Below are 26,609 nucleotides of genomic sequence, written 5' to 3'. Positions count from 1 at the left end.
CCGCCCGCTAATGGAAGGCGCGGCACTGGGCGGGGAAAGGGGCGGGCATGCAAGGGGTTAAAGTCAAAAGAGGATTTTGTTTGTTAGGTGACTTCCTTCACATGCGGCTGAGTTGTCACATACGGCAAGTGTTTTGCATGTAGCCAATGTTTATGTCCATTTAAATTTGACTCTTAATTGGAAATTGGGCACAAGTGTAGCTTGTTAAATTACTGACTATCCTTGAAGCCTAAAGCACACTGTCGCAATCATTGAATGACGCCATCAATGATATAATTTAAGATGTCATCAGTGATATCATAAATGATGTAATTTAACATGTCATGAGTGAATTAACATGTGAGGGCATAAGCAATGCATAACGGGGATGCACGGTAGTTAGTTGCATAAACCACAATTGCGGAATTCAGTAGTTTTGGGGTTTATACAAACTTTAGTTCTTGTCTCTTTCTGTCACATAACTATATAGCAAATTTAATCTTTGTTTTTTCCAAGTTAATTACAGTGTTTTCATATGTTAAGATCACCTTATCATACCTAACTATAACATCAGTTTATCTTTTGTGTTTTCAGTGAATTTCAGGTTTCTTTGGCATGTTAGCATCCTACTTCTATGCCAAACTATAGTGTCACTTTACAGTTGTTTTCAGTAAATTTCTTGTGTTTTTTAATCATACTCTAAATTTAGGATGTGTAAAACATTCTTCAGGTGGACAATGCCAATGTGCACAGTCATGTACAGTGGGAGATATTTTGAATGCATGGCTGCCGGCACTCTGGAAGCATTGAATCTGACCTCCTTAGCACACAATGTCTTGATGTGTGAAGAGGAGCGTAGATGCTCAGCTTTTCCACTGGCCTATTTCTGTTTTTTGTGTTTTTATATGTTTATATGTTTTTCAATATTTTTTCTTTGAAACTACATTTTGTAACAATGATAAACTTTTTAACAGTTTTATTTTTTCTTGTTGATCTTTTTTTTTTAAATGAACCATTTTTTTTTGTATTTGTTATGCTTCTTATACAAGTCTTTGTTTTGTCATTTCACGTGGCTCTGTATTGTTTTTATAAAAACTGCTCTGTTGCTCTTCACTGAAGCAATGATTTGCATGCACTTTTTGCAATATGCTCCAAAATACTACATATTTTCTTCGTCCTCTTCCTGTTCTTGATGCTTTACATGAGGTGGTGTAGTAAACAAATAGTTTATTTACAGTGGTGATCTTTCAAGCATATGTACATGAATATAAGATCTCATTATACTCATAAGAAAACAAGTCCTCTCCCATCAATATCAATAGGAACTTCCCTGGTTAAAACCATTAAAAATCAACCGACAGCATATCACATCTAAACATTGCACTTTCTCATCTAACAATTGCCTAACTTTATACCCTAATCCCATATGTAATTAATACAGGTTTTAATAACTGGCGCCTCGGTAATTAGCAGTATAAACTATTACAGAGAATATGGGCAGTAAAGCAATGTGCCTTTAAGCGACAGCAATACATTCTACCAAGACATTAAGGGATTTAGTCCTATCCTAAATTTTAATAACACATGTCTCATAGTGGGATTGTTTTTTTCCCTTAAGTATGGAAACATACACACATTCACCCAGGAGGTTCTCAAATGGAGGGTGGATATCTTGAAGGACAAATATCTAACATCCTTGGCCCTTAACCCCTTGATATTTAAATATTTTTTTGATGGAAGTGAGGTTTCCCCCTATATTAAAATTGTCTAATTTCAAATAATTGGTAATTTTTGGGGATAGAGATGATTCATCCCAACAGCTTCAGCTGGACCTGTTCATAGAAAAGGGGGCCCCTAATGTCCTCCATTACTCCAAGATCCCTGTATCACTGGCTGAGGTCATACAAATTATACTACGGCCATGGGATAGTGTGTTGAAGCACATTGGATGATAGAACAACCCCACACAGGAGACTCAATTGTGGTCAGGAGATTAGATCCTCCCTTCAGCAAAAGTCCCCAAATTCATATGTTGGGATCAATTGGTATATCTAAACTTTTGGAATGGAAGCCACATGAGGTTATTTGAGGAGCTTCAGGATGAACTCCTATTACACAACTCCTAATCTTTCGATGCTTACAATTGAGATACATGATTCACCTCCTTAAAGGTCTACTGGTTACTCTCCTGGAGTTTAGCCCACTAGTAGTGAAGCTGACATTAGAGCCCATGGGCAGATAGGGCATATCCTGAATCTATTGATCCGTGGTTCCTAATGCAGCTGACCATATGGATCTCCAATTAATCAAATAGCAGGGGGATTTAAGGGTATTGGACGATGATGAATGAAGAGAAGCCAAGATGGCTCCCCATGCACAGGATAACCCATTCCGTCTTCATCTGATCCAGGTCAACTACCTCCACAGGGTACATTATACACCCAAGAAGTTTTGTAAGATGAGCATCGTTCCCAACCCCACATGTCCATGTTGTTTAAAGGCAGTTGGTCTAGAGGCTGTGTATGCTATATTATGCATGTGGCAACTGTTTACAGAAATTTTGCTGAGTGATGATGCCAAAGGCAAAAAATATAAGGATCTTCGGTCTCGTATTGATAGTGAATGTGAAAAAAAGTACACTCTACTGCAATCCAAAATGTTTTCAGGAAAACATGAATTCTGTAGTGGAGATAATAAAAAAACACCCTTGTCTACCGCGCGTTCAGCATAATTGATGTAGATGTAAAACATCTCCTTGACAGTAGGCTAGGTGACACTTTAAGTGACTTTGGCACTGCAAAATGTTCCGTGTTAGAGTGCTTGCCACTTGGTAAGCAAAGAAATGTTGAGGAGCAATTCAGGAAATGTTATTTTATAATGTATGGAAATGGCTTGGGATCATGAATAGAAATGTCCCTTCACCCACCAGGGCATTTGAAGTCAATGAAGCCTCACAGTGGTACTGTGCACATGTTCTAGATCCCTTCCATAATGGGGAATGTTCTCCAAACTTTCAACTCAAAGGTGCTGCTTCATTTTTGCCGGCTTCACTAACTCTGAGGACATATGAACCCAGTTCAAAGCATTTGTTGCAGAACCTGTCCAAGAGAATCACAAACTTCTGGTACACCAGTATTGGCATGGAAAGTTATGTCAGTGGCCAGAGTTAGCAAATTCTGTACTGGCTGTTTTGGCGTTGCCCGTCTCAAGTGCCCATGTGTAGAGGGCCTTTTCATAGATAAAAGCTTATATGGGAAGGAAAGAGCGAATGCGCATGACCAAAGACTCACTGAAAAAGTGTTGTATGGTGTACTACAATAATTTTGATTTGTAAAAATGTATTTGTACCTCATATACACTGTACATACACTGTCTAACAATGCACTGTCAGTGCAGAAAGAAAGCAATAATAAAAGCAAACATTCCAGAAGCCCCGGAAAAACACTGTTTCTGTTGTTTTAGTGGCGTGAACATGTGTAACCACTGATAACCACTGTTTTTGTGTGTTTAGAAAGCCTTATTGAAATAGATAAAGAAGAACAGGGTACACAATTATAATAAAGAACAGAAAAAACCATTCCAGAGGGTAGCAAAGAATATATAAGAAAAAACAAATGGTGAAAAACTTAATACATTATACATTATCAGGATAAAAAACAATGTTAAGCAGGAAATAAAATCAAAGAGTACCATAAGAAATTAGCAATTTTTTTGCTTTTGAATTTGAGAGATTAGAGAAGAGATAATAGAAAGAAAGGAGGAGGAAAGAAAAGGAGAAGGAAATAGGAAAAAAGAAAGGGAATGGGGAAACCACTGTTTTTTAAAGGTATTGAAAACAGTGAAAAAAATGCACCGGAATTTACCAAAAATAGAAACTGAAAACAGGAAAGCCTATTTATATCTTTTACTGTCTAATGGTTGTTTCAGCACAAATATATTTCTCTAGAATGACGCTGGTTCAATAAATACTTATTGAGAAACGTCCCCATTGTTTATTCTGTGTATCTCTCTCTGAGACAAAGTGAGCACGAGTGACTGAGTGAAAAGTAGCATTGTTTCCACGATCCCTGATGGGACGGAGTTCTCATGTTCGATAGTTGCCAAGAACTATTCTCTCCTTGGTAAGAGGGGTACCTAGTGGCACTGTGAGCTAGCTGGTATACAGGCTGACATACTCAGCGGGTGTCAGTTTGGACAATAAGAGGGTCATTAGGATGGCGGGCGGACTTTGTCCCCCCGCCATCCTGTCGAAGAATGGGACCGCCCGCCATCGGTGCAGAGGTCCCGTTGCAGACATCAGGATGCGCCCGCCACACTAGCGGGCGCATCCTGCATCCTGACATTTCTCTCAGCACAGCCCGCCGCAATGCCAGGAAGGCATGCCGTGCACTTCCATGCACAACATGGTAGGCACCGCGCGGTGCCTGCCATGTTGTGCATGGAACTGCAGGGAGGTACCATAGGTAACCTCCATGTGCACCCTCCACCCCCCAGAATCCCTGGGGGCACGCTATGAGCCCCCAATGGCAAAAACCACCTGTCGCCACGGAAAGGCACATCCCCGCATTCATGCTAATATGGATGGTGGTGTCTCCCTGACACCGTCACCATGTTAGCTGCTTTTCTGCCCGGTCGACTCTGCGACCGGGCGGAAAACCGGCAGATGGTCTTTCCGTCTGCCGGGGTCACGCCCGGCATGGTAATGTGGCGGGGGGGAATTTGGAAGCAGGTGGTGGTTTTTAGCGGGCAGATCGCCACCGCCATACGGGCGGTGGCGATCCGCCCGCTATTCAAATGAGCCCCTAAGCCCGCAGTGTATGTTGTCTAAACGTGCAGATCCTATATAGGTTTATAGGAACTGCACAACAGTGCTTGTTCCGCGCTGTTGTTATTGATTGGAATTTTTTTTTTTTTTTTTTTAAAGAAAATAGTACATACTATTGGATCAAATAGTTGACGTATATACCGTGCCAAAGAGCTCTCAATGGCCATGTCTTTTGTGTAACACTTACTGCTGTAGAAATGCATGTGGTGAGCTTTTAAGCCTTTCCATGGGACCAGAGTGCAGCCTGAGGGTGGAGGGGGTCCACCGCAGCAGTCCACTCACTCTATTAGCTCTATCTATATATAACTCATCGAGTGACCTGTGCAACCCATCAGAAAACCCACACATACTCTCTATGTCCTAAAATAAAGGACTAGGCTGCTATTTCCTGGAAACCCAAGTCTTGTCCATTCATAAACCATTTTAGAATACAGACAGCTTTCTAATCGGGGGCTCAACAAATCAATGACTTGAATTAGGATCTGTAATGTTCACGGAAGCACTCTAACAACTAGCTGGCAGTTTCCTGTGATCAAAGTACGGCGCCTAAATAATTTATTCAGATTTATATAGGAATAAATATCGTACCAGAAGAGCAGCAATTCATTGTGTAATCGTTTAAAACTATCACACATGCTCGTGGAGACCACAAGGAAGTGATGGCACGTCTTGTTTGATAGCACTCCAAGGATGGAATGCAATGTTTTCCTTCTTTTTGAAGGGATCTGACAGCCTGCTAGAAATCTTGATGGGGAACAGTGAATAGTCTATAAAGTGTTCTTTGAAAAATCACTTCAGGGATTCGCAGTAATTTATGTCAAACAATGTCCAAAGGGGGAGCCCTCTGCAAGAGAAGAGCAGCGATTTAATGCAAGTGATAGATCAGTTTAAGACTTAGAAATACATCTGGGATTGGCTGAAGCTTTTACACTACTCCGCTGTAGAGAAATATTTTTACTTTCGATTTTAATAAAAAAGGACAGATCAGTATCGCCTATTCGTGTTAGTGGTAGAAATGTGTATTAAAGAACTTTGAAATTATAATAATGATTATTTTCAAGTAAAGAGTTGTGCTCCCCTTACAAATATTCTAATGCATGTTTGCTTGAAGAATAACCCAGCTCATCCTGTATTCCTTATTAATTATTCCTTTTATTAAGCGGTGTAAAAGTGCCTGCAGTTTTGTTTCACATAATGGCTCGTGAACCACATGAAATTATCCTCAATAAAAAAAGTAATACAAATAAATGTAAGTTAGATTTAAACACATCTATAAAAAAAAATTGTTTCTAATAAGTATACGAAATGAAGTTTTTTCTATTGTCCCCTGTCAATTTTACTAATACTGCGGCAGATTCACAAGAAAGTGACGCATCTGTAGAGATGCATCACTTTCCCAGCGCCACCAGGAGCAACCCTTGCTCCACCAAGGATGCACCGTATTTACAATACAGCGCAACATGGGGCAAGGTATGACAGCCGTCAGAAATTCTGACGCATCTTTTGGCGCAAAAGTCACGCATTTCTGGAGTGGTGTCACAAGCACAACGCAACTCCAGCAATGCATTTTTAGGCCAATTCTCATTGTGCTGCCTCACTCCTTATGCCTGCTTCAAGCAGGAGTAAGGTTTGACGCAGTGGCGTCCTAGAAGTGGCGCAATGAAATCTTGTAGATTTCACTGCGCCACTTTAAAAAGGCTTTCCTGCGTGGGAACTCCCACTCTGCACACATTATACCTGACACAGGTATAATGTGACGCAGGGCTTTACAACGTGACGCATCTCCCTAAATGCATCACGTTGTAAATGGGCTGCATTTTTAGGCTGCAAACCTAAGAAACATTCTCTGATTAGGGCATAACACACGCCTGCACAAATGTAACCTCTGGCAACTATACACTACATCTAAAGCTGCAGGCATTCCTGCTGCATTCCCATATACAATTGTACAGGTAATACAAATCAAAATTAAAATTAAGAACACAACAGAATTATCACTCAACCCGATTTAGGAAGTTAAAGGGAAATTCAAATAAGAAAATAGGAAGCAGAGATAGAGACTTTTTAATGCAAACAGTGCCAAGAAAACAAACACAAAGCACAATTTGAAAGTTTGTAGAAGACCGGCACGAGGCTATCTATGCAGGAAAAGAAGGTTTTCATAGTCACCTTGCCACTGGCACAGCATTGCTTTCTCATCCTAGTCCCAAGTTTTAGGTGGTTGGGTAGTTTAGGACAGGGTAGTCTGGCCACCAAACTCTCGGTCTACCCGCTCTGCTGTGACATAAGCAGATTGTCTGTTTTTCTGGCAGCCGTTGCCTCACTGAATCTGCCATTGGGAAAACGTACTCAGACAGCCCGACAGAGTAGGGGCCATTGGAGCATGGCCATCACATTACATGCCATATTTATCGTGGATGGTCTGATGTCCTTTTATCAATGTCTATCATTGTCAGGTACAATCTGTAGGTCATGAACAGAAAACAATGGCCCTCACTCAGTTGGAGAAAACTCTTAAGTATTTGAGGGCCATTATCTTTTTTCAAGAAATAAACTCCCACTTTGTCAGCACTTAACAAACAAACAAACATTATGGCACATACATAGCCAATCAAAAGTTGGTGGCCATGCATCAAATTTACAGTGCCTTCACATGAGCCTCAACTACTATGGCTCTTGTGTATGCACAGAGATCAATGCAGGGCCGTCGGTAAAATCTATATATGGCGGTCTTCTTTCTATCAGGCTGACAGACGTACTGTCCTCTGTCACCCTAATGGACAGAGTATAGATGCCATACAATAACTCAAGCCCTTAGCCATTTTTTAGGTTCTAAAATGTTGAATGGGGCACAAGTATGTGCTGTAGTCAGTCAGGGTCCAAAGGTTGCAGACATTTAACATGATGCTTTGCTGAAGCCTTTTTCTTCATCGCAAAAAGCTCAATTCAGAACAAACCTGGAAACTGTTCCTGTTTGCCGAACAAGCACCCTCCCGGGGGTAAGCTTAGCCCTCTCTCCTGATCCACTGGAACTTGAAAAAAAAAAAAAGTTTCTTGATGTTCTTTGATCAAGTTTCTTGGCCTCTTCTATAGTACGTAGGCTCACAGGGCAGGCTTCCAGACCTCAGGTCTTTCTCCAGTTAGGGCTCTCTCAGGTACTGGTCCCAAATGGTCACATGGGTCTTCTTCAGAACAGGGAGACTGTCTGCCTTTTATTTTCCTTTAAAAGCAAAAGGAGGACAAACAACTGCCCCTGCAAGAGCAGTCACTTGATGCTATCCGGTTTCCAAAGCCCTGTGCAGTCAGGCCAAAATTTCTTTCTTTGTTCAAATGTTCCAACAATGTTTTGAAGACATATTGAAGGTGCGCTAGCCAGTGACTGGAGAATTTCCTTTACCCAATCACACCAACATTCCCACCTCCTTTTGCATTGTTTTCTTCCTCAACTAACTGCGACCCTTTGCAGTGTTTCGTTATTCAAGATATTTCCAGCCATCCTCCACCTGCAAGAACCAGGCATTCCATTTCAGACACACCTGTATTTAAATGAGGGAGCCTCCCCTCTCCCTGTGCTACTATTAGTTCTCCCTCCTGCTGGGAATGCAAGTGAATTTCTAAGGTGATGTTGGGGATGAATAGTTACAAACACTACGCGAAGGTCCTAAGTCAAAGCATAAACACAACGCCGCATGATGCTGTATGTGCAATCCCTTACATCAAAACTTAAAACATTATTGCATCACCAGGCAGGAGGATTAAAGGGTCTATCGGGCCACCCTTAATGGCGGAGCTTCGTCATGTATGACCCTTAGGGATCAGAGGCAGGGCCCCTACACTCGTGAGCCACCCGGCCCTACTGGGTGCCCGTCACAGTGATCCCTGACAGAAGAAATCTCATGCCACTGGTGTGCATCCAAATAGTTCAAAAGAATACAAAAAGAGTGCAGTGCAATGATGTGGTAGTGTACTAAAAATGACTACGTGGTCAAAAAAATCCGTTTAATATGAATTGACCAGGTGTCATGTCTAAAAACCAAATAAGTCAAAAAATCTATGTATGACTATTCCCTGGCTTGGTCTGTCTAGGTCGACATGTTTCAGCCGATCTGGTTATTTCACCCGGCTTTCTTCAGGACCAGTTAGTTGATTAAAAGGAGCTACTGCAGGATAAATTTGGTAAACAGTGATGTGAATCAAATTAAGAAACTTATTGAAAGAGATATGGTGTGGCCGAAGCCACCCTACCAGACTAGCATAATTGCGCTTAGAATTTGTGTAGTCACCTCTTCTTCTCTCCTGAAAAGAAAGGGTGGTAGGTGTCACACATAATTTGTGATGGGATTAACACAAAAACATAACAGCATCAGCGACTCGTGTTCAGTAGTGCTGTTCTTGAACACTACTTATTTTATAGTATGGCCACCAATTGGTCCATAAAGAGAACATTCTCTATAAACATGCAAAATTATAACTCACCCAGCGTTCTGTGGGAGGAAAGCCTCACCTCACCCGGCAGATTGCTCGGTATAGGAGGCACCGCTCTGTTAAAATAGGAACACAAGAGGGCGGGTTGTAAAAACATACACCAACGGCTGGGAAGGGACTTGATGAGCCATCGGTGTGAAGCTACTCTTGGGTCGTAGCCCAGTGTTCGTAGTCAGCATCTCATCAACAGAGGATGAAACATCATCTGATGATCTATCCTTGAAAAAGAAATGTAAACGAATTTTCCTAAAAAAATTCTCAAGTTCGCATCTCAAAGTAAATGCGTCTCCTTGATAGGTAGGCACAAAGCCTAGACCTCGGTTGAGGACACTAAGCTCGCTTTCCGTTAGGGTGCGAGAACTGAGATTCACTACAAGATCGTTTCTCAACTGCTGGTTGTGCTGTTGGTTTGCTGGAGGCCGCCTCTGCTCCGGGTGTTCGGAAACGTGGAGTCCGGTTGCCAATGGACAGATGTCGTGCCTCTCCGCTTGCCCCTCGTTCGGCCTGGGCCTTGATCTAAAAAAGGCTGGTTAGGGTAAAATTGGGATTGAGGTGGAAAGGGTGGTACTTGCGATGGAAAAGGGGGTTGGTACCCCCAAGGTCCTGGTGGCCACCATTGACCTTGATTCGGATAGTAACCCTGCAACCCACGTCCCCTATTGTATCTACGGGGTCTGCCTCTGCCCCGTCCTCAGGAAAAATCATTGGGGGATGACTCTGAGTCAGTGGATCCCTGCTCTGATCCAGAGGAAGAGTAGTTTGATCCATACCGTCTGCCTTTGTTGTTAAAAACTGGGGCAACGTAGTTCTCACTGGTGTATGGATATATCTTCTCCCAGGAGAAACGGGCCAAATCCTTTTTAAACTTGTCGATCTTATTAATCAGGATATTGTCCCTATACTCTTTGTTAGTTTTGTTGGCGCGAATGTAAATTGATCACAGGCACTATTTGAGGAGCCACCTTCCTAGTGATCGGTACCTCCCAGACTGCTCGAGGTCCAGTTTGAGGTCTCGACGGATAGGTAAGGTGGGGTTTAAATATGTGCTTTGACCTAGCGCTTTTTAAGGTATTGCGAGCAACAATGATCAGCCTAGGGTAACTTGGGACCTCTATGACTGGTTTTTGATTTAACATTAACGTTGACCTCTTCATTACATATTGCTCTCCTACAACTTTGATTTGTATAGTTTGAGCATTAGAGAGAGGTGCAACACTGTGGATATGTCTACACTGCGTCTAAACTATGTGTCTGGAGATGTTACCACTTAGCAGACTCTAAGCTGAATTGAGTGCATGGCACAGTTCTGTCAGGCATTGGGTGTGTTGGCCTGTGGGTCAGGAGTTGATTGGTCAGTGTTATTCTGTATGTAGGGACCACGGAGTGTTGGTGTATGTTTTTACAACCCGCCCTCTTGTGTTCCTATTTTAACAGAGCGGTGCCTCCTATACCGAGCAATCTGCCGGGTGAGGTGAGGCTTTCCTCCCACAGAACGCTGGGTGAGTTATAATTTTGCATGTTTATAGAGAATGTTCTCTTTATGGACCAATTGGTGGCCATACTATAAAATAAGTAGTGTTCAAGAACAGCACTACTGAACACGAGTCGCTGATGCTGTTATGTTTTTGTGTTAATCCCATCACAAATTATGTGTGACACCTACCACCCTTTCTTTTCAGGAGAGAAGAAGAGGTGACTACACAAATTCTAAGCGCAATTATGCTAGTCTGGTAGGGTGGCTTCGGCCACACCATATCTCTTTCAATAAGTTTCTTAATTTGATTCACATCACTGTTTACCAAATTTATCCTGCAGTAGCTCCTTTTAATCAACTAACTGGTCCTGAAGAAAGCCGGGTGAAATAACCAGATCGGCTGAAACATGTCGACCTAGACAGACCAAGCCAGGGAATAGTCATACATAGATTTTTTGACTTATTTGGTTTTTAGACATGACACCTGGTCAATTCATATTAAACGGATTTTTTTGACCACGTAGTCATTTTTAGTACACTACCACATCATTGCACTGCACTCTTTTTGTATTCTTTTGAACTATTTGGATGCACACCAGTGGCATGAGATTTCTTCTGTCAGGGATCACTGTGACGGGCACCCAGTAGGGCCGGGTGGCTCACGAGTGTAGGGGCCCTGCCTCTGATCCCTAAGGGTCATACATGACGAAGCTCCGCCATTAAGGGTGGCCCGATAGACCCTTTAATCCTCCTGCCTGGTGATGCAATAATGTTTTAAGTTTTGATGTAAGGGATTGCACATACAGCATCATGCGGCGTTGTGTTTATGCTTTGACTTAGGACCTTCGCGTAGTGTTTGTAGTCTTACTTTGGGGACTGAAGGTAGTATAGTCGTTAAACTGGTCCCTATTAGACCCTTTTGTAGAGATTTTGTGTAATTTGGGGATGAATAGTTCCCTGCTGGGTACATAAGTACATTCCTGAGGAGAAGTTGAGGATGAATGGTTTTCGTTTCAGGGATCAACAAAGGGGATCTACACTTCAAAAAGGAAGATCTTGAATGTTGACATTCATTCTTGTGCCTTCCTGTATAACTCATCCCTGCTCCGTGATTACTTTTGACATCACTTCTACCTTTATTCTCCTTGAGACAGCTCCATTGTCCTCCATGAGACCAGTCGGTAACATCTAGTCTGGGTTGTTGGTTAATGTTTCTTGAGAGGGAGTGTCAGGCAAACTGGTGATTCAGGCCAAACATGATTGAGCAGAGGTCAACTATGCCAAGTGAGATGTAATGTTAAAGTTTTTACCTTCTGACTTTTTCTTGGAAGTTGAATTCTTCCAGCAGGGAAAGGTTGAAGGCAGTATATGGCAAAGGCCTCTCAAAGTCAGACAGCCTTTGGGCGAAATGCAGTTAAAGCCATTGTTTTTGGCCGGAAAAGCTTAAAAGATTTCTACCTTTGGACTTAGCCTCTTTTTTGGAGGTCAAGCTCTGCCAGTACAGCAAGCCTGTTGCTGCATCTGATAAAGTCCTCTCAAAATTGGAAATCTTTGCCGCACGGTCCTGCTCATGCTCTGAAGGTTTTCGAAGTCCAAAATCTTTTAAAACCCTAACCTTTCAACCTTTCTGGAGCACCTTCTCTTGGTCACTTCTAAGGCTCCTAGTAACTCAAGAGCAGTAATTAACCCCTTGTGTGCCCATGACGAGCTGGACTCGTCATGGAGCACAGTCGCGCTGTACCCATGACGAGTCCAGCTCGTCATGAGGCATTCCCTGGGGAATTCCTCTGGTGCGGGCACCAGAGGGAAGCCCTTTTACTGCAAATAGCCTCGGGAGCTGGGGAAGAGCTTCCCCAGCTCCCGAGGCCCCCCCCCCCTTTCACTGTAATGACGATCGGCACGTCGCGCCGACGTCATTACAGTGAAAGTGAAACTGAAATGACCCAAGAGGCTCATTTCAGGTTTCACTTTGTACGTGCTCAGGGGGCTATCTCAGCCCCCTGAGCACGTAGAAAGACGGGAGAGGTATCGTTGGAAAGGGGGGAATCTCCCCTTTCCAATGGTATTCCTCCCCAATGGATCCCTGCTTGGGAATCACCACAAGAGGGCGATCCCCAAGCAGGGATCCACCCACTAGACACCAGGGAGGGGGGAGCGGCCCCTTGAGCAAGGGCCTTTACTCCCCCCAAATAATTTGGGCATTATTTAGTCTTTTTGCCCCCCCTGGGGGGCAGATGGGGGCTGTAGCCCCCATCTGCCCCTTCGGGGGGGCAGAAAGCCCACTATACACCAGTGATTTATTTTCAGTTTTTTTTAGGGTGAGGGCTGCCCGAAACGGGCACGCCAATGACGCCACCCACCCACCACCATTACAGCCTTTCTGCCCCCCCTGGGGGGCGGATGGGGCATTGACCCCCAATCTGCCCCCCCGGGGGGGCAAAAAGTCCACTAGACACCAGGGAATTGTAAAAAAAAAAGAAAATAGGGGTGGGGGGCTGCCCAAAACGGGCTGACCCATGCCGCCACCCCACCCCCCAATTATTACAGTCTTTCTGCCCCCCCCGGGGGGCAGATGGGGCATTGGCCCCTAATCTGCCCCTCCGGGGGGGGGCAGAGAGCCCACTAAACACCAGGGAGTTTTTTTGGCGCAATTGTTTTTAGGGTGTGGGCTGCCCGAAACGGGCACGCCAATGCCCCCTCCCTCCCCCCCACAAAAATGATAGCAGATGGGAGCTGTAGCCCCCAATCGGCCTATTAGTGATGGGGTAGGGGCTCCCCAAAATGGGCATGACAATACCGCACCCCACCCCCAGAGAAATTCCAGTCTTTCTGCCCCCCCCGGGAGGGCAGATGGTGGCAGTGGCCCCTGATCTGCCCCCTGGGGGGGCAGAAAGCCCACTAGGCGCCAGCAAGTATGCAGGCTTTTTTTATGCGTGGGCACTGGTATGACCATTTTGGGCAGCCCCCACCCCCACAAAAAATAGCCACAGTCTTTCTGCCCCCTTCCCCGATTCCCCCCCAGGGCGGCAGAAAGGCCACTGGGCTCCGGGATTTTTTTTAGCAATGTGCATACCAGTGGCTTTTGGGCCCTAGTGCAGTTGGCACGTAGGCAAACCTAGCAAACCTGTACATTCTTTAAAACTAGACACCGAGGGGAATCCTGGATGGGGTGAATTCACTGGCTCTCACCAGGTTATGTTACCCAGAATCCATTGCAAACTTAAAAATGTGTCCAAAATAACACATTTTCCTCACATTTCTGTGGTGGAAAGTTCTGGAATCTGCGTGGGTCCACAAAATTCCACCCACCCTGCGTTCCCCAAAGTCTTCAGAGAAAAATGGTACCTCACTTGCGTGGGTAGGCCTAGTGCCCGCGTCAGGCAAGGGCCCAAAACCTATTGAGGAGACATCAAAATTACCTATCACAAAACAACCTGGTTTTGCAAAGGGGGTCCTATGAGTTTTTGGCCACAGGCTTGGCGGCCACCTAGGGAAACCTACCAAACCCACACATTTCTGAGAACTAGACACCTGGGGAAATGTGTGAAAAACGTGATTTTTTCAGCTAAATTTGATGTGTGCAGGGCATTCTGGGTAGGGAAACGTTGGGGGATCCACACAAGCCATACCTCCCTGGAATCCCCTGGGTGTCTAGTTTTTAAAAATGTATAGGTTTTCTAGGTTTCCCTGGGTGCCGGCAGAGCTATGGTTCAAAAACTACAGCTAGGCACTTTGCCAAAAAAGGGTCATTTTTCACAGCGAAATTGAGGTGTTTCCACGTTGCGTTTTGCGCCATTTCCTGTCGCGGGCACTAGGCCGACCCACACAAGTGAGGTACCATTTTTATCGGAAGACTTTGGGGAATGCGGGGTGGGTGGAAATTTGTGGATCCACGCAGATTTCAGAACTTTCCACCAGGGAAATGTGGAGAAAAAGTCTTTTTTTTGGCAATTCTTTAGGTTTGCAAGGGATTCTGGGTAACAGAACCTGGTGGGAGGCAGTCAAGTCACCCCATCCTGGAATCCCTTGGGTGTCTAGTTTTCAAAAATGTATAGGTTTGCTAGGTTTCCCTGGGTGCCGGCAGAGCTATGGTTCAAAAACTACAGCTAGGTACTTTGCCTAAAAAGGGTAATTTTTCGCTACAAAATTGAGGTGTGTCCACGTTATGTTTTGCGCCGTTTCCTGACGCGGGCACTAGGCTGACCCACACAAGTGAGGTACCATTTTTCTCGGTAGACTTTGGGGAACGCGGGGTGGGTGGAAATTTGTGGATCCACGCAGATTCCAGAACTTTCCACCAGAGAAATGTGGGGGAAAAGTGTTTTTTTTGGCAATGTTTTAGGTTTGCAATGGATTCTGGGTAACAGAACCTGGTGGGAGGCAGTCAAGTCACCCCATCCTATAACCCCCTGGGTGTCTAGTTTTCAAAAATGTATAGGTTTGCTTGGTTTCCCTAGGTGCCGGCAGAGCTAGGATTAAAAAACTACAGCTAGGCACTTTGCTAAAAAAGGGTAATTTTGCAATGTGAAAATGTGGTGTGTTCACGTTGGGTTTTGAGCCATTTCCTGTGGTGGGCACTATGCCTACCCCTACAAGTGAGGTACCATTTTTATCTGGACACTTAGGGTAATTCACATTTGTAAAGGAACTGTTATTACCTATTGACTTTTGATGCATTTCTGCCTTCCAAATGAAAGACATTGTGAAAAAAGAAGTAATTCTAAAAAAGGACTGATAATTCTCATGCTAGTATGAGTATTCCCAAATTCGGAAATGTGCAAATATCTACTGTTTCTAAACTCTATATTATGTTCCCATTTCAGAAATACATAGGTGTCTTTCATACCGATTTTTCCATGTACACATTTTTACAGAATAATTACTATATACCCGGTACATAATAAAAAACCATTGCAAGTTGCTGCTCAGTTTTTGGCTCTGGGTGCGTCGGGTTCTTGGTGAACCTACAAGTCCTATATATCCCCACAACTAGTAATGTCCAGCGGATGTAACGGTACATTGCTTTCAAAGAGCTGTCATAATTACAAGAAGTTACAGGTGAAAACGTTGACACAAAAGACACTTTTTTTCAACAAATTTTCAATGTATCCTATATTTAACTGTTAGTTTCTATAAAGAAACCTTGATGGATCTACACAAATGACCCCTTGCTGGATTCAGAATTTTGTCCACTTCTCTAAAATGTATAGATTTTCAGGGTCCATTATTGCTTTTGTACCCATTTCTACCATTAACTGGTAGGAGGTAGAAAGCACAAAAAATAGCAAAACTAGGCTATGTCCCAGAAAAATGCCAAAACTGTGTAAAACATGTTGGGTTTCTGACAAAAGTCTGGTATCCCCTAAAAGCTGGGAAAATGGTGATTTCAGCCCCACAAACCCTTTTTTGATAACACTTGCAGGGAAAAACCCAGAAGCTTTCATTTGCAGCCCGTTTTTCCCAATTACCCCCCCAAAAACTACATTTTGCTGTATTTTGGCTCATTTCTGTGACCCCTCCAGGAGAATCCACAAACCCTGAGTACCTTCAGAATCCCCATGATGTTGGAAGAAAAGAACGCAAATTTGGCGTGGATACCTTATGTGGTCAAAAAGTTGCAGGGGCCTCAGCGCGCACTACCCCAAATAGCCAAAAAAGGGCGTGGCACAGGAGGGGAAAAGGCCTGGCAGAGAAGGGGTTAAGGGGCCAGGACTCACTCCAGCACAGGCCATCAACAGGGTCCAGCACAGGTTTAGTTACAACTGGCCAATTGCTCTCACCAGAAAAATGCCTCTTTTAGCTTGTTGTTTCTCTGTAGCCTGCAGGATACACAGTCAGGCAACAGATGTAGACCTAAAGTTATTATTTTCCTTGTCGGCCAATGTATGGCACAACAAGTGACACACAGTCAGGCTACACGTGTAGACCTAATGTCATGTTTTCCTTGTCAGCCTAATACATGGCACAACAAGTGCTGCAGTTCACAGGTATCATTTAACTTTTCATGCTGGGTGTACTTTCCTGCACGAATACTGTGACCTCACTGTAATGTTAAATATGCTAATAAGAAGTTATCCATTTCTGTCATGTTTTCAGGGCTCAGTGCATGTTTACACATTTCCATTTCTTTTTAGAGGCAATGTGTTTTTTTTCTTTCTGCCATGAACTACATGCTTTCTGCTATCAATGTCCAAAGTAATATGTATGATTGGGTCTGTCCATCTGGAGAGGAATGACCTTCCAATAATGAACTTTATATTTTCTGAGCCACTAAGCGACTGATTTACATAGAGTCCTTTTAAATAAAGCAGTACACATGTGTTAGACCTGTCAGCCTTATGGTGGTCTTACCCACACTCTCTGCCTGCTTGCCTCCAATTTTGCCTAATTCTTTTTTGTTGGCCATAGGTCTATCAACCAATCATGGGTTTGCTACTCACCCAAGAGGGTCTCAAGATGCCGGGACCCCAGATGCTGGATGTTCACGGTGCTCCATCGATGGGCCAGGTTTCGAGGTCCTTCTAGAACTTGGAGAGTGTTGGCGACTGTCTGAGGTGGAGAGGGAGGGTGTTCCATGCCTTGGCCATGAGGAAGGAAAAGGAGCATCCTCCTGATCTGGTCTTCTTGATGCCCGGCACTGTAGCAAGGGAGAGCTGGGAGGAGCGTAGGGATCTTTGGGGTGCATAGAAAGAGAAGCAGTGGTTCAAGTATGCAGGTCCGGTGTTGTGGAGGGCTTAGTGGCGTGGGTGAGAAGCTTGAAGGTGATTCTCTTCTCGATGGGAAGCCAGTGTAGAGGTAGGTTGAGGACTAGTCTGGTGAAGGCGTTCTGCACTTCCTGGAGTTTGCAGGTGAGGTTCTTGTTGAGTCCGGCATAGGCAGCGTTGCTGTAGTTCAGTCTGCTGCTGATGAGGGTGTGGGTGGCAGTTTTTCTGTGTTCAAGGTGGATCCAATTGAAGGTCTTTCGTAGGAGTCAGAGGTTGTGGAAACAGGAGGATGAGACATCGTTGATTTGGTGGTCCACTATCAATTTAAAGTCCAGGATAATTCTGAGGTTGCATGCGTAGTCCATGGGGGAGGGCGGGTTCCCGATGGCGGGGGCCACCAGGTGTTGTTCTAGGCATCGGGGTATGGGCTCTTGATGAGTACTTCGGTCTTGTCCGTGTTTAGTTTTAGGCAGCTGTTCTTCGTCCATACCTTCTTGAAAGTTGGGTTTGAGGACGTTGGGTTCGTTGGATAGGGAGAGGATGAGTTGGGTGTCATCTGCGTAGGATTCAATGTTGAGTCTACGGGATCTGATGATGGGGGCGATTGGGGTCAAGTAGACGTTGAACAGGGTGGTGCTCATTGAGGATCCTTGGGGCACTCCGCAGGTGGTCGGAGTGTGATCCGAGAGGAGGGTGGGAGTCTGATCGGCTGCATTCTGCCGGAGAGAAATGAGCAGATCCAGTTGAGGGCCTTGTTCCGGATCCCTGTGTTGTGAAGTCTGTGGACTAGGGTGCGGTGAGAGACTGTGTTGAAGGCTACGGAGAGGTCCAGGAGGATGAGGGCCACAGTCTCCCCTCTGTCAAGAAGGGAGCAGATGTCATCTGCTGCGGCTGTTAGGGGGTTTCGGTGCTGTGGTTTTTCCTGCAGGCGTATTGGGAGGTATCGAGGATGTTGTTTTCTTCTGTGAAGGAGGCAAGCTGGCTGTTAATGGTCGGTGGGATCTACCAAGGGTTTTTTCAGGAGTGGGTTGATCTTTGTGTGCTTCCAGTTCTCGGGGAAGGAGGTGGTCTCGAAGGAGCGGTGATGATTCGTCAAAGCTTGGGGCGATAATGCCAGCGGCTATGTGGTATATGCGGTAAAGGCAGAGGTCCATTGGGGCCCCGGAGTGGGTTGACTTCATAGTCTGCAGGGAGTCTTCGATGATAAGAGTGGTTCAGTTGTCAAGTGTTGACTGCATGGTGTATGGGGAGTGAGGGTTCCACGTTTTGGTTATCACCGTCAAAGTTGTCGTTGATGGTCTTGATTTTGTGGTTGAAGAAAGAGCTTAGGTTGTTGCAGAGGTCCTGGGAGGGGGGATGTCGGTCATCTCGCTGTTGGGTTGGGGGAACTCTTTAATGATTCTGAAAACTTCTTTGCTGTTGTGTGCTTGGGAGGAGATTCTGTCCTGGAGTGCTTTCTTCCTTGTGTTTCTGATAAGCTTGTGGTCGGTGGTGGCTGCTTTGAAGTTGTCAAAGTCTGCTGTAGTTTTGGAGTTCCTCCATATCTTTTTGAGGCATCTGCAGGTTCGTCTGGATTCTAGGAGTTCGGCGGAGAACCAGCTGGTTCTCTTGGCGTGAGTGTTGGCAGTTTTCTTGAGGGGGGCAATGGTGTCGGTGCAGTCAGTGATCCAATTGTGCAGCGTTCGGCCTGCGGTGGTTGGGTCCTCCTCCGTGGCCAATGGAGTGAAGCACCTGAGGGAGGTGATGTACCTTGAAGTGAAGGTGTTACATCAGGTCCTTGGGCCCGTTGGCGTGGGTGCTCAGTCGGAGGTTGGATTTGTGGGCAATGGCAATGCCTCCTCTGGGGTGGTTGGGGCAGTCCCTACGGGTGATCTTGTATCCTTCGGGCAATGGCAATCGCGATGTCTGGTCCCGAGGCGGCGGTCGTCCAGGTTTCTGTGAATAAGGCGACTTTATGATGCTGTTGAGGAGGTCCAAGATTTTCGCAGCGTGCCTGTGGAGGGAGTGGACATTGCAGAGGATGCATTGCAGGGTTTGGGGTGTGATGGTGTTGCGGCAGGGTTGAGTTGGGTCCTGGGTCTCGGTGAATGCACAGGAGTGGCGGCAGTGGCAGCAGGTGAAGGGTCCATGGGTGTCGATTGCAGTTGTTGTCCTGGCCTATGTTGAGTGCGTAGAGGGCTGAGGAGCTGTAGCGCTGACGGGTAGGAGGACCAGGGTCCCTGGCGCTGGTCACAGGTCAGGTCACAGACAGGCGCACATGGGCTTGCCATTAAGTTGGGGTCGGAGGGAGGGTGGTACAACTGGGAGGCGGGAGCACGGGAGAGGGTGGGGGGTCTCGGGGCAACAGTGGCAGGAGGGAAGAAGAAAAGGAGGGGAACAGAGAAGAGAGACAAAGTGCAGAGAGAGGTAAAAAGAGACAAAAAAGCAAACAGAGAAGAAACAGAAACAGAGGCAAAAAGCGGCAAAAAAGCAAACAAATACCAAAAGGCAAAGTATAGTCTAAGTCAGAAAAATGAGAGCAAAGGCAAAGACAGAGTAAGCCTGCACATGCAGCAGAAGGACCTCATAAGACGAAATGAAACACAGGGGCCTCGAACACCGTCCAGAAGCAGCACTGGGGGCAGAGGCATTACGACCAGCTGCATGAGGGGAGAGCAGTGGCCTGACCAGGTCAGAGGAATATGCACACTTTACCACTTTACGACTGCTAACCAGTGTTAAAGTGCTTCTTCTCACTCTCCTAAACATAGTTTGATTGACATATAGCTAATTGTACATTTCATTTATTTGTACATAACTTGTAGAATGGTATACTACATACCCAGGGCCTGATAATTAAGTGCTACCAATGGGCCTACAGCACTTACTGTATCCTCCACCTAAGTAGCATTCTAAAACATGTTCTAGGCCTACCATTGTAGCCTGAGTGGAGTATTACACTGCTATTTTGACTTGGCATTTAAAACCACTTGCCAAGCCTGAAAGTTCCCATCACTACGTGGGTCAGCACCAATGCACCACCGATACTGATTGGATCAGAACTGGCGATTTGCCCCTCTTGCATGGATCATAACAGGTGCATCGCTGCTCTTGCATGGCTCAGATATGCTGACTTGAACCTCTGCATCGCATCAACCCGCATCAGCGCTGCTGCACAACTAAAACCAGCATATTGCCTCCGCCGCGTGGAATGACACCGGCGCAGTGCCTTATCTGCGCTCCACATACTCAATGTTAACACGATTTTCAATGTCTATGCTATCAGGACTAAGGTACTTTTGCTCTGCGGGGCAAGTCTGGTGCCTGTAGCCGACCCACGCTCCCTCGCCGTTGGCCTGAACTCTTGAGTTGGTCGTGCTCCAGCGCAGCCAGATATCCCTTCATAGTGCTTTGTGCTTTTTGGCACTATTTCTCCTTAATTCTTTAAAAAACAATATCTCCGGTTTTACTCATTGGATTTTTGGTCGTTTTGGTGTCAAATGATTTATTAAAATAGGGAGGCGTGGCCATGATGGCGGCAGGTGCGGATGTGCTGTAAAAAACTCCCCACAACAGGCAAGCCATATAATCCTGTAAATGCATATCTTGCTGCATACCTGAGAAGATATCTACCGCAGCGGGTGGACGTTGAAGGTGGCAGCTACCCCCAGTGCACTCCACAAGTGGTTTTGGGGCTTTCTGGAAGAGCTAGAGGGCCAGCATCCAGGTGACCCAAAAAAAGGGCACGCAGACTCCAGACTTCATACCAGGTCTAATCCGTGTATGCAGGAGACCCCAGAGAGAAACGCCGGCATATCAGCGGTGTGGGTGCAGTTGCCAAGGCAGCATCCTGGGAACATCAAGGCCGCCTGGAGGGGGTCTGCAGTGTGGTGATCCACAACTGGGGTGCAACGCTACTGCCGGCTGCAACGGCAGTGGTTTGATCTGGGCGGGACGTTCGGCCTGAGTTTACCCGTACTCCACGAGGGAAGCCATTCTACCAATATGAGACATGGCAGAGGTGCCGCATTGGGATCTGAATGTTGATCACTCCTTAGGCCACATCGGTCATACGCTGACCCCCTCCCCCGGAGGCCGATGAAAGTGGGCATGGGAACCAGATGACCTCCTGTGCAGCAGCCAGCAGCCTATGTGTTTCATTGCCCAGAGGCACAGGGTAGGTGAGTTCCGGGGTCAGCTAAACTCCCTGAACGAGCGCAGCTACACACTGTGCTGCCCGCGTAGGTGGTGCAACAGAGGCACCCTGCATGCACGTTTGGCCAGACAGATTCCAGTGAAGGGGCAGGAGCAGAGCCCCATTCTCTTTCTTGACTCTCGGCTGCTGCCTCCTCCACGGGATATGAAAGTCGGTAATAAAGACATAAACAAGAGCCCCGCCTTTGCCTATTGAAGCCTCTCCAGAAAGTAAGGAACATACTTGCGAGGCCCACAAAGTGATCAAGAATACACAAGTCATATTCACATGCTGGGCATATCGCTTACTGTCTCCAGCACAGCTGTGTGTAGATACTCCAGAGACTCCCTGAGTTTCAGGAGCTGCTGGGCGACCGTGGCTGCACGACCATTATGAAGTGCATATTGACACTCCAACACACTTGTCCACCTGGTCTCCTTGTCGACTTTACATCTGTGGCCGCTGACAATCCGGACCAGCCACATAAGCAACCGGTCAGAGCACATATACACTGCTGAAGGGGACACCCCCTGTAAACTTTCTAACATGCCTAGTACATCCTAGAGTGCCCAGGTCACTATCCTATTGTTAGGATGATCGCGGCCTCCCATATAAAGACTATCTGGGCATTGCTGAATCTGCGTACTTCTGCCTAAAAAATATATATATCCGCACTGCTCCTGGGTGACCACTGACACCAGCGAAATTTCTAGTACACCACATGTTTCAATATATAGCCACGAAATTGGAAAACCAAATGCAGATAAACCGCACTGATAGACTCTCACGGCATCTAGCACAGAGAACTCTGTGCAAACAACGACCATGGCACCTACTTGTCAAGTCTATCACTCGCATCACTTTGACATGCTAACGGCGGCGATACTTGATATCAAGTCCACTCTGGGTCCCAAAATAGGCTCTCTCTGTACCAAAATGGGGTACCTACGTGAGGATCACAAGAAACTTAAGGACAAAGTGGAGGAATCGAAGTCGGAATCGGCAACTCTGTGGCCCACCGTGTCAGCAGCCACAGATCAGATCAGATACCTCCAGAAGGAGGTGGAATTCCTGTAAAATCAGGCAGAAGACCAGGAAGGTAGATCTCGGAGAAACAACGTTGGCATAGAGGGCCTGCCGGAATGGATAGAAGACCAAAGTATGGAGCTATACCTGAAGAAGTGGTTTGCTACGGAGGTCCTCAATGGCAAAATCTCCAAATTCTCAGTCGAGCGGGCACACAGAGCTCCAGGTCCTAGCAAAAAGAGAAATGGCAGCAAGGGATAATTAACGCCGCACTTCCTGACTGTACACTATGTTTAAATGCGCAAAGTCACTGTTGCCCACCTCCTTGGTCCACTGCCAATGAACCACAACACTATGATACAAAAGAGAAAGCACAGACAGGCAACATAAATGTTAAACGGCCCAAATGCTAGACAGAAAGATCCATCCACACTCTTCAATGATGTTTTGTCAAATCCTTTATTGGATTCTTGGACCAAAAACAGCGTAATGTATTGCAAATGCAGCCAATAAGTGTTGCCCCGAATAGGGATTCCTGAGGGCAATAATAAGATGTACTGCGATGTGGAATCTAATCCAGAATGTACCCAGATTGTTGCAAAGTCCGTGACAACTCAAATTGATGAGGTTAAATTCCAGAATGTAAAGCCGCATCCAGTACCTGATCATTACATTCAAACAAACAGTAGAATGTTCACTATGAAGCATTTAGAATTTCGTCATCCTAATACAAAGTGCTCGATAAGCACATTTTGGGGGACGCGATATCTCTCAACCCGCCGCCGAAAATCAAGAGCTAGCTAATGATCAGGAACTGGATGCGGCATTAAATTCTGGAATTTAAGCACATCAATTTGAGTTTTCACGGACTTCGCAACAATCTGGGTACATTCTGGATTAGATTCCAGATCCCTGCGAGAACTAAGACATTGGACTGAATACAGCCATTGCTGGATTTCACGACAATTATGGCAGGCATGAGGCACAGGGTCAGACTGATTTGCATATGGCGATGTCTGAACTGGGGTGGTGGAGTGAGCTAAAGAATGATGATGGATTAAACCCAGATCAGTTGACTGGGGGGTGAGTGTTTGATTAGCTCAAATGCTCCGTCCATCATCCCCTTTGGTATCGTTTTGTTCGCCCTAAGTTGGCAGGGTATGCCCAGTTGTGGGTTCCTTGCTCACTTTGCCATTGGATTCAAGATAGCCTGGCTGATGAGGGTTATGAACCCGAAACCGGTCCAAGGATGCTTGTTTCCGGTCCAGGGAAGACATGGCTTGGCAGTTCGGGCTGGACTGTTCCCATGAGGCACAGGGTCAGACTGATTTGCATATGGCCATGTCTGAACTGGGGTGGTGGAGTGAGCTAAAGAATGATGATGGATTAAACCCATATCAGTTGACTGGGGGTGAGTGTTTGATTAGCTCAAACGCTCCGTCCATCATCCCCTTTGGTATCGCATCCAGTACCTGATCATTACATTCAGACGAACAGTAGAATGTTCACTATGAAGCATTTAGAATTTCGTCATCCTAATACGAAGTGCTCGATAAGCACATTTTGAGGGACGCGATATCTCTCAACCCGCCGCCGAAAATCAAGAGCTAGCTAATGATCAGGAACTGGATGCAGCATCAAATTCTAGAATTTAACCTCATCAATTTGAGTTGTCATGGACTACGTAACAATCTGGGTACATTCTGGATTAGATTCCAGATCCCTGCGGGAACTAAGACATTGGACTGAATACAGCCATTGCTGGATTTCACCACAATTATGGCAGGCATGAACTGTTAAGGCGGCCTCTATGTAGGTGGTGAAGAATACCTGCGCTCTCACGCACGATAAGTGGCTGATATAGCACCCATTTGTTCTTCTTTCTTGTCTTTTTTTTTCTATCTTTGTTCATCTGCTAAAATCTTTTCTCTTGACTCTTGTGGATTGTCTCCGGCTGAATGATTTCTCCTGTGCATCTCTTTTCTATATTGATCATAGTTTTTTCGTTCAATTACATCATAGTGCAGATTGACTATTGCCCGTTGGCAAGCAAGCCTGGGGTGGGGAGTTGGGTTTTACAAATGTTTATCGAGGTCTGTCTGTTCGGTTATACTACGCAATGTGCATATTGCACACAGGTTAACCGTACCAGCATCAAGGGGATGGACAAGGGAGTGACAAGCTGGCAATCTTCGAGAGTAACTGAGGGCCAAGTGTGCTTAATTGCTTTTGGGTACTGACTTAAATGACAACAAGCACTAACTACCTTCTGATAACCTAGAACGTTCAAGGTCTGGCAGGCTGTGTTAAGCGCCATAAGGTGTACCAATATCTAGGAAGTCACAAGATAACAATAGCGCTGTTTCAGGAAACTCACCTCACTACACAAACCCTTACATCCTTACATAAGCACTGGAGAGGCACGGTGATATGTACCACATATTCAGGCTATGCCAGAGGCACCTTAATCTGGATAGCTCCGGGAACAGCTCTGCAGATTTCGCATACCCGGGTAGACCCTGAAGGCCAATATATGTTTTTGAAGGGACTATTAGATGGCTCCCCTCTAGCCTTAGTTTCGCTGTATGCACCAAACTCAAGACAGGCCTTATTCTTACAGACGATACAACCATCACTGCTCAGAGACCCAATAGCACCAATATACGGAGGGGGAGACTACAACTGTGTTCCTGATCTGGCACTATATTGCTCACACCCACCACTCCCAGGAATGCAGTCCATAACCTTGACACAGCATATGAAAGATTTGATCAGCAACATGCAGATTGCTGAAGCCTGGCGCAGGCCACACCCCACATCACCCATTTATTCACACTGTTCCAAAATACATGATTTGCACACTAGAATTGATGCCATATACTGCTTCGCAAATGCCATAAAAAGGGTATCACAGGTGGAGTACTTAGCCCGTACAATATCAGACCACAACCATTACTGCTACACCTGACTTGGGGAACATATAAAACTAGCATCCCGACATGGCACCTTCCTCTGTAGGCACTCAAAGACGTGGCGTTGAGCGCAATCATAACACAATCTATTAATACATATTTTCAAATGAATGCGGCCTCTGCCTCTCACACCAGCATTGAATGAGATGCATTCAAAACTGTCATCTGAGGACAAGTGATTAAAGCAGTTTATGGTTCCTGTATGGCACTTACGACAGAGCTTCAATGTCATGAGCTGGAAATACAGCGTTGTGAAGAACTCTCCTCCACAGATCCAAGTGTTGCCCTTGTATTGGCTAAGGCTCGCCTAGAATATAAGGAGACCCTGGATAGCCTCTGTTCCCTGGACTTTAAGCAACATCTAGCCCAGCAACATAGGGAGGGTGACAAGGCAGGCAAGATGCTGGCCTGGTTGTTAAAAACAGGCACCTCACAGCCCCCCATTACAGCAATAAACACCCCAGAGGGCCACATGGTAAAGACGCAAGAGAGGATCAATGACTCATATTTTAAGTATTATACATCTCTCTATAAAGCCCCCGATTTTGTTACTCCCTCAATTATCCATCAGTTTTTGTCCAATGTCAATCTCCCACAGAAAACGCAAGACCACTACGAAACATTCATAGCCCCTATTGCTGTAGATGAGGTTTCCGACACCATCAAGCAATTGGCCACGGGCAAGGCCCAAGGGACAGACAGATGGCCTTCAGAATTCTACACAACATACTCTGAACAACTTAGCCTTAGGCTATGTGCAGTATACAGGGAGGCATTTGAGCGAGGGTAGTTGCCCCCCCTTACTGAGGGAAGTGGTGCTGAATGTTTTACTAAAACTAGGCAGAGACCCACTACAAATGGGCTCATATCGCCCTCTATCATTATTGAAGAAAGACTACAAAATCTTGGCCAAGATATTTGCTAACAGGTAAACGAATGTGGTTTAAACGTTGGTGCATGACAACCAAAA

Source organism: Triturus cristatus, chromosome 3_1, assembly GCF_964204655.1.
Source record: "Triturus cristatus chromosome 3_1, aTriCri1.1, whole genome shotgun sequence".
NCBI lineage: Eukaryota > Metazoa > Chordata > Amphibia > Caudata > Salamandridae > Triturus > Triturus cristatus.
This window is presented reverse-complemented; position numbering follows the sequence as displayed.